Raw genomic sequence first — 8,179 nt, 5'->3', positions numbered from 1 at the left:
GTACATCACTGGCACTTTGAAAATCCTTGGGAATGCTTCCGAACACTCCTCATGGGTTCAAAGGCACCCTGCAGGCACCAGTCAAGCTCTGGCCCTTGAGCAAACCCTCAAGCGTTGTGGTTTCCAGGCAGCCTGTTCAGCAGCTACAAGCAGAGACTGCAGCATGCCAGGGCTGAACCCAGGTCCCTTTGCCAGTGCAATCCCGATGCGGTGATGAGGTGCAAGAGGTAAGCCTGGTAGTTCTCCCTGAGCTGGCCTGTGATGCTGCTGGTACAGCAGAGACATGCAGACAAGCAGTGGCAGATAGCTGCAGCCAGAGGCGTTAGACTGGGTGCACCCAGCTCCCCCCATCACGCAGCACAACGCCTCAGGCTCCCCTGCTGAGCCCTGAAAGGGAGCACAAAGGGGGCTGGGGCTCTGCCGTGGCCCCGCCTTGGCCCTTGCACCCCACTGCGGGCCTGGGGAGTGTCTGGGAACCAGGCGCAGCAGTGGTGGGAAGTGAATCTGTCACAAAGTGTGGCTCTGGATGGACGGTGATGGCAGCTGGCAGCTCCCCAGCCCTGCCGGTGCCGGGCTCCGCTGGGGTGGGACGAGGGCACCCAAGGACAGTGTCAACTCAGCAGCCCTTGGTGCGCAAGCTCCCAGGCTGTCCTATCCCATCAACGTCTGACTCCTGCTGCAGCCTTTGTCCTTGCTGTGATGGGGTGGATGGGGCTCCCCTTCTGCCCTCCCCAATTTACCCCACATCAGACACCTCAACTGCTGATGCAGGGTGTACAGAGCTGCTCCTGGAGGACACCGAGGGTTTGAGAGATGGAAAAGGCACCTTCTTCCCCAGGAACCCCTAGCTCCCCAGACCACACAGCCCAGCTGTTCCAGGGGTGGTGGAAGAGCTCACACCCCTCCCCTCCAGTGTCCCTCTTCTGTGGGTCAGGCTCTGACAAGCATCCCCAGCCTTCAAGGGAAGGGGTGGCCCCCTGCAAGGGGTATCAGGTGTCCTTCTACAAAGGGATATCACAACCAAGCTGGCCTTGGTAAATGGTAGGTAAGCCAAGAAGGGACGATGCCCTTATTTCAAATGTAACAAAGCCCTCTGATCTGCTTTCTGGTAGCCACATGAGGGAAAGATGCTGCACCACCTGTCCTAGGCTTCTCAAAATCTCCCTGTGCATTACCTGTGGTGTAGGACCTGAGCCCCCTCTGCATCCTTCTAGAGCACTTACCCCTGTCACGAGCAGCTTGGGTTTATCAAACCACAGCACAACAGGGAGAGGTGGAAACTGGGGCAGGGAAGGAAATGACACAGAGTCACAAGCTAAAATGCAAAGCATGGACCACCCCGGGGAGAAAGAGACCACGCAAAACCGATGGAGTATCTCCATAAGAGTGCTGGAAAACAGCCTCCCACTAACTCTCATCCCCAGCCTGGGAAGGGTAAAGCTTCACACCTGCTCTGAATGTCGTGAAGGCTGCAATAAGCCCAGACAGGAATAGAAGTCACTAACTAGATGCTTTCCCTCCTCCAAATGAAAATGCAGCCTTGCCTCTCCTCTCCTCTCCTCTCCTCTCCTCTCCTCTCCTCTCCTCCTCCTCCTCCTCCTCCTCCTCTCCTCCTCTCTCCCCTCCCCTCTCAGCACCCCAGCAGCCACAGTGCCCAGGCGGCAGCATGCACACAGTCCCAGCTTGGCTCACACACCCACTGCCAGGTTTGTCAAGCAAGGCAACGCTGACAACATTAGAGAGCCCTGCAGCCACTGGCCAAGTGCACAGGGCAGGGAGGAACATGGCCAGTGTGGCTGAGGGGAGCTGGCTACATCTGGCACCCTCACTGAAGACATGACAGCACCCCATTTCCCAGGAACAGAGCTGCAGAGGACAGCTATCAAAAGTGTTCAGCACCCAATGTTATTATATTATTTACCTCCTTCATGGCCTGACCTGCTGCAGCTAGCCCTGTTTCTTCATGTGCCTCCTCCTGGACTCTACTAAGGGAGATGTCTCCCCCATCCCCTCCAAAGAGATGAGGGGATGCGTGTCCATGGACAGGATCTGTGGGGATTGCTGTGACACAGTAGTGACAGTGGAGACCCTAGAGCTCAGGCAGTGCTAATGGAGATGCCCATCCCTGCATATCAAGAAGAGCCAACAGAAAGTGTCAGAGTCCCTCCAGAAAAGGAGGGATTGCTCAAGGGGCCACCCAGTTCTGAGCCAAAAGTATCAGGTGTTGCTCTAACACAGCTATCTGAAGCAGAAAGGCTGGAAATATCTGAGCAAATCTTCTGAGTCCCTTTTGATTCCCAAATACAGCCCCATGGTGCCAGAAGGCTTACAAATAGGGTATTTCTGCTGCCCACAGCCTCTGAGACACTCTTTCTGGCAGGACAGTTGCTCTGCTTTTCCCCTTCTCCTCATTTCAATAAGGGGGAGACTGGGATCTTGTCCTGCCTGAGAGAAGCTTGCTAAGCCTTCAGACCTGTGCTTTGCAGGCAGGGAACTACTCAGAGGTGGTGATCAACTCCAGCCAAATAAATTTTCCAATAAGTAAGGAAGGAAGCGGGGCAAGGGAGTGTGGAGGAAGCAACAGCTGTGGTTGTGTCATAGGCACTGCTTATTAATTATAGCATAGCCTGGGAGCTGGGCACAGGGGAGAGCTTCAGATCAGGTCCTCTCTTCTCTGACACCCCTTGGTCTGGGATTCTGCCAGCACTTCCCACGTCAATCCTACTGCCACCGGGGCTGAAGACCAGGGAAGCTGGAGCAAACACGGTAGCCTGAAAACTGGCAGTGCTGGTTCTTCATCTCTTTTCTGTAGATCGAAGGGTGGAGAGAAAGGGAGGGGAGCCTGGCACAGCTCCTGCCCAAGCTTAGTGTGCCATCTGGCATTTGAATGCAACACGAGGGGCTGAGTGGGAGGCAGCAGAGGGACCTGAGTCTTCTGGCCTGACGTTGGAGGGATCTCGGAGAGAGGGAAGGAGCGAGGACTCCAGCAGCAAGGAGAGAGGTGTTTGCAAACAGGAGCCAGTAGGTCCCTGGGCATTGATCCTGCCTGTGGGAAGTTTTTCATGATTCAGTCAAGAAAACATATGACCCAGAAAAAAAAAAAAACTAAGAGGCAAATAAAACTGTCTTGCCTGGGGAAGCTTCAGCTTGGCAGGATGAGCCAGTATGTCTGCCCTTTTCCTCTCACCCTGCTACGAGCAGTAAGGGTTGCTGAAGGAAAGGGGTCCCTGTGGTGGAAAGTGATGCCAGCTGCTGAGCTGAACCAAGCAGGGATAAATCCAACTTTTGGGGCAGCAGCAAGGATTTGTTGAGACACCATGACTGTTCAGATGAGCAGAACAGCACAGAGTTGGGATTAGCGAAGTGCAGCCTTACCAAGCATCTTGGGCAAACACTGGGATGGAGTGTCTCCTGCCCCAGAGGCAGGGTCTGGGATGTACAGGAAAGATTTAGCAGCCATCGACTTTTGCCTCCATCTTAGAATGTGATTCCTGGGAGGCATAGCCTCAGTGGATGAAGAAAACCTCCTGCAGTATTTTTGCTTCTGCACTAAAGTAACCTGGATGAAAGAAACCTTCCTGCTTCAGAGTTCAGGCCAGAGGTGCAGTGGCATAAGAAGGAAAAAAGCATCCCCCTTGGGCAGATCGTAGCTGGGGGAAAAGTCCAGGCGTATCCTGGGACTGGCTTGCACCAGCAGCAGAGGAAGGATGCCCCTTTTCACAGGCCTTGGTGCACTGCATGGTGGTGAAGATGTCAGGCATGACAGGTCAGATCCCCTGATTATTTCTTCCCATCTTGTTTCTTTAATTAATCTCAGAGAGTGAGAGCATCCAACCCATCTGAATCCTCAGGCTTTGGTGGGATCATTTCTCTCACTCCCCCCCAGGGCTCCTGTGTGCTACTGGAAAGGCCAGAGTGAGAGGAGCTCCTGCAGCCTTCCAGCTAGCAGGCTCTGCCTCCTCCCCTGTGCTCAGCATCCACGGGCAAGGCCTGTGGGATGTCCCGGGGAGATGAACCTCTGCTCTCTCTGCTGAGCCCTGCATCCCACAAAGCCAGCGCAGGCAGCAGATGGGCCAGTTTCTCCCTGCCAGCACAGGCAAGGGGGCTGGAAGGTAGGAGGTGGAATGAAATCCAGTCTAATTAAGGGTAATTACCATTCATCCCAGGAAGCAGTAGGAGATAGAGCCCACATTCTCTCTGTCTATTAATAGCTGTCAGCAGCTGCACAGTTCCTGCTGGGACCCAGGGAGAGCGGAAAGCTCTGGGAGGAGAGGCAGCACAGAGGGCATCCTGCTCCCCTGTCCTTCAGCACTGGCTGGGCAGGGTTTTTTTTCTCCTTCCAAGATGTCATTTTTCTTGCTGCTTCTGCCAGGACTCCAGTAGATGCTGGCTGCTTTTAAGCAGTGTTTTCCATCAAGAGCTGTAGGGAGCCAGCCAGAGGAGGGCCTGGAGACAGTGATTTGGAGCCAGTCCCTGCTCCTTAGCATCCTCAGTTTGCTGAGTCCCCGCAGTTGTGGCAACTTTCTGTGCTCCTCATTGAAAGGATAGAAGCCATTTGTACAAGAGGACTCCCCCAGCACCAAGGACAAACCTTGCTAGCTTCTGCCCTAGTGAATCCCTTTGGTGTCAGGCAGACATCAAATACCAACTGCCTCCTCTCAAACCTGACCTTCAGCTGCACCTGCAGTTCTCACCCCTGGAGAGATGAACCATGTCTGGCAGATGGGGGCTGCCTCGCTGAAGGCATCAGCTAGAGAAGTTGCCCCACATGGTATAAAGGACTCAAATAAAATGATAACCTGAACTGGTATGGTGACTTCTGGCTGTCACAGCATGATGTGAGGACAAAGGGGACTGCAGGAGATGGACTAGCAGAGCTGACTTGGTAGACACGTGCACAGAGGTTGGTTGGGTTTTTTTCTTCCTTCCAATCTTGCTACCTCCAGCTGCCACTGTGAGCAGTCTGCCGCTTGCCATGGGCAAAAAGCTCACCAGATGTGTTTGTGCAGTTCCCAAGGAGACAGCTGGTGCTGGTGCCACCCTACCAGGGAGAAACTAAGAAGCAGATTAGAGGAGAGCTGCTTGGCTGCAGGGTGTCTTGGTGGCCAAGCAAAGCAGGGTGCAGGAGAGAAAGGCACCGTTCTGTGCCTGGGCACCCTCCTCTCCTGCTCTGGCACTTGGCAATGCCTGGCAATAGTCCCTGTCCCGGCAACACCCAGCACAGTTTCACTGCCTGTACTGCACTGTTGTCAGCAATCCTTGCACTCAGAGCTGCTGAGGCGAGGGGCCACTTTGGGTCTCTTTCTTGCAGCTGCTCACCTTGAAGTGGAAGATGCTTAGGTTGAGAGGGGCCACATCCAGCATTTTCTCTGAGAGGAGCAAGGCTCTGCTTCTTGCTGTTGCTGAAAGAAACCAAGACAGCCAGAGAGAAGGGAAATGTAAAAGTGGAGGTCTGGGTCAAAAGAGGGAGCTCCCCAGGCTAGCCATGGAAGGTCAGCTCGGTATTTTAACTGCTGCAGGTCCCTGCAGCACACAGGCTGCATTCATGTCACCAGTCTCTCTCACTGGATGATCTTCAGCAAGCGCAACCTGCAGTGCTATGAAAGACCATTTGGGGATGAAGCAGAGGTTTGGAGCTGTGACAAAGCTTGAGCTTCTGGTGCCACAGCTTTAGAAATCCTACCCAGTTGTGTGCTTTAAGATGCGGGCAGACAAAGCAAGGATTTTCCCTTCTTTCCCCTCCCCAGGATGACATTGTGCTGCCTTCATCCCCCCCACATGGCTCATCTGCCAGCAAGTCCTTACAAACGCTCTTAGAGACAAAGAAATCAGAGTGGGAGGAGCCAGGTAGGGTAACGTGTTTCTAGTCCATCATGCCTTGGACATTAAAAAACGTTGTCACCCTACAGCCACAGCTCTGTCTCCAGAACAGCACCCAGATCTTTCACATTAGCATCAGAAGATGCCCTGTGGGATATGTTCCTCCACAGAAGGCACTGAAGGACGTGATTCTTCTATTTATTTATTGTGGTATGAAGTTCAACTACTGTTATGCTGTCCTCAAACTCCAGGTAAAGACAGCAAATCTGATAATGCACAACACCATCATAGGCACTGTCTGGGGGAAATCTGAGACCTGGCAGCTGAAGGGATACAGAGGGCAGCTGGGATTTACTGGTAGGATGATTCTTTAGTCACTAAGGCCAGGAAGCGGTGCCTCCGCCCCATCCCCTCCCTCAGATGTGAACAGGGAGAATGCAAATGGATATGGGTGTTCTACCCTCCAGACAGTCAGCCACTCCATGGCATCTGAGGAGCAACAGCCACTTCACACCCCACTGCAAACACATGCTAATGTCTACTTGCAAGGAAATAAATGCTAAGGTAGATACAGAGTTAACACAGCTAGTTCTTTGCTACCACTAATTGTTTTCAGCATATGATTCAACACCTGATTGCATTCAGTTCAACAACTGACTGTAAGGCTTGGGCAATATTGTCTCTGGCAATCAGCGACTCTGGGCAGACACAGCTGGCGTCCATTGGATCGTGAAATCTTCAGAAGATGACATTTGCATTATATTAGCTGTGAGGTAAGCTAAAGACTTCAGTCTTGATGGCTTTTTGAAGGCTCAGCTCAGAAATGAGCACAGTTATGGGGGTAACTCAGGGGGGGTATTTCTGTGGATCTGGTTTGGCTATCTCCTTTGATATTCAGAAGTCAAAATGAATACAGGCATGGAAATCAGTGCAAGAGAAAATATTTCTAGCTTTATATTGCTCTCATTTGTGCTTTTCAAGCTTTCAAAAACCCTGAAGATGTGTTCCCAGGAACAACGTGGTCAGTGTGAGGCCAGTGTTTGCAAAGGGTTTTTGAAGCCTTCTGACACCCCTGCTGTGTTAAACACCAGCTTGAAGGTGTCACTGGCTTGTCAGGAGTTGAGTGACAGAATCAGGCCACACCTACAAAAGAAATCCATTGCTGAAAAAGTCTAGCGCATCTTTTAAACGTACAAATGATGCCTCAATCTTGATTTTTTTTTTCTATGCCTCTTTGCATTTATGGTTTTGTTGCTGAGCCTTTTGAGTAATCTTGGATCATGTTTGTTACATCTTCTTCACAACCACGAGGTATATTTTATATGAAAGTCAGCACAGCTTCCCAAAAATACCAGCTATTATGGGACTTTCAGGACTATCGTGAGAGCTGGCACCAGTATTACGTATGGTCCCACAGGACACAGGCTGGCTACACTCATCACATACCCACTACTGAGCATATCAGCATTTTGAAGGAGTGAAAGAAAGGCACGTTTCAGTCTGAAAATCTACTGGCAAATAACAAAATGCTTAGATCTCAGAAATGGGAAAGAGGAGATGCGTGTTTTCATCCCTTTGTTTACTCTCTATATTCCACAGCATCATGTGTGCAGTTGCTGACTTGCCAAGGGTTTGGGTCTTTCCCCTGCTCTACAAGAGGGTGCTCACTAGCAGAATGGAAAAAGAGCAGACTGAGGAGGAGACAGATGGGCATGCAGCAGATAGACCAAGATCTTGCTGTGGTGGTGTTCTCAGATTTGCTCTCCTTCCTCTTGGACCTGCCTGTGATCTGTCATCAGTGTAACAGCCCCAAAATGTGAGGCCTTGAAGCAATCCAGTTTCAGGCACTGACAGCATATCTTTAGTAAGGAAGTTGTTGCAAATACTGATGAGCCTTAAAATACAAATGTGCAACAAAACAACTATCTGGAGCACAGAAAATCCTTCAGCGTTTCAATACTGGTACCTAGCCATTGACGGAGCGCTGCCTGCCGTGTTCTTGCCCCACTGCTGAGACGCCACAGCAGCTGTCACTGCAGGAGTCTAGGGGACCCCAGCAAATGTCCCCACCAGCACCCCTGGAGCAGCTCCCTGGGCCAGCGCGGGGTGTGAGGGACCTCGTGGTGAGCTCACACCCTCCTTCTGTGCTGGAAAAGAGAGGTCCCAGCAAGGCCCAGGGTCGCGGGCCTCCAGCGCTGGGTTTCAGCAGCTTCAGTGGGGCGGGGTGTCGGGGGAGCGCGATCCCACATCTCATCCCTCTGACCTCCCTGCTGGTTCTTGCCACCCCCCGCAGCCCCTGGCAGCCGGCAGGGTGCGTGGCCGCGGCCCGCAGAGCACAGCACCCTGAAAATGCCAGCTG

This window comes from Athene cunicularia (assembly GCF_003259725.1).
Source record: "Athene cunicularia isolate RWA chromosome 3 unlocalized genomic scaffold, athCun1 chr3_part1, whole genome shotgun sequence".
Taxonomy (NCBI): Eukaryota; Metazoa; Chordata; class Aves; order Strigiformes; family Strigidae; genus Athene; species Athene cunicularia.
The sequence above is the reverse complement of the archived record's forward strand: the minus strand, read 5'-3'. Positions refer to the sequence as shown.